Here is a 756-nt window from a genome sequence, read left to right as displayed (position 1 = left end):
GTATACATTTTTTCTAAAGAAGTAAAAATTACTTTACAAAATAATACAAAGTCTTTCAGGAAGACTTTGAGAAGTTTACAGTATCTGCTTTTCTTCCAAGAGAGTTGTCACTTTTATGCCAGAGTGAGAATTATTGTATGCTTTGTATGTCAGCATTGGGCCACTGTGACTGGGGGGCACTTAGCTTGACTTGAGAGTAATTATCTTGCTCACTGGCTAGGAGGGAAGGTGTGTGTCAGAGGAGATAAATACTCAATTCCTGATTATTCATAGATTGCTGACTTTCTGGATCGATTGTGCAAGCCCCTCCTTTTATTGATGTCCACCTTCTATTGATAGACATCTACCCTGGGAGAAAAATGAGATAAAACTCTCTTGTCATTGTAAAAAGCATTTGAATTCCTAAGGTGTGATAAGGCCACCCAGCCATCCATAGTCAAGGTACACATTTTCATGGAGGATGTTCCCACTCTTGAATAAATTAAAACAATTTTTTTCTTTTAATTTAAACTTTCTTCTATAACTGTTTTCTTCTAACTTAAAAGCTAGTTTTTTTGGAACTACTTCCAAAGCTTTCAAGCTGTATATGTCCTTGGAATGAATTTATAAATAAAAATTGAGCCCGGCCAGTGTGACTCAGTGGTTTAGCATCGACCTATGAACCAGGAAGTCACAGTTTGATTCATGGTCAGGCCACATGCCTGGGTTGTGGGCTTGATCCCCAGTACAGGGCATGCAGGAGACAGCCGATCAATC

At 38.6% G+C, this 756-nt stretch overlaps 1 long non-coding RNA gene across 1 annotated transcript in view; it reads left to right on the top strand.

Annotated features, from left to right (window-relative positions):
* Positions 1-354: 354 nt before the first annotated feature.
* Positions 355-756, top strand: part of LOC107183781 — a 10344-nt gene continuing 9942 nt past the window's right edge. The window contains exon 1 of the long non-coding RNA XR_001514590.1: positions 355-441. This is a non-coding gene — a long non-coding RNA (uncharacterized LOC107183781). The remainder of the gene's footprint in view (positions 442-756) is intronic.

The sequence above is a fragment of the Myotis davidii genome, unplaced genomic scaffold (assembly GCF_000327345.1).
Source record: "Myotis davidii unplaced genomic scaffold, ASM32734v1 scaffold730, whole genome shotgun sequence".
Lineage (NCBI taxonomy): Eukaryota > Metazoa > Chordata > Mammalia > Chiroptera > Vespertilionidae > Myotis > Myotis davidii.
The sequence above is the reverse complement of the archived record's forward strand: the minus strand, read 5'-3'. Positions and strand labels throughout refer to the sequence as shown.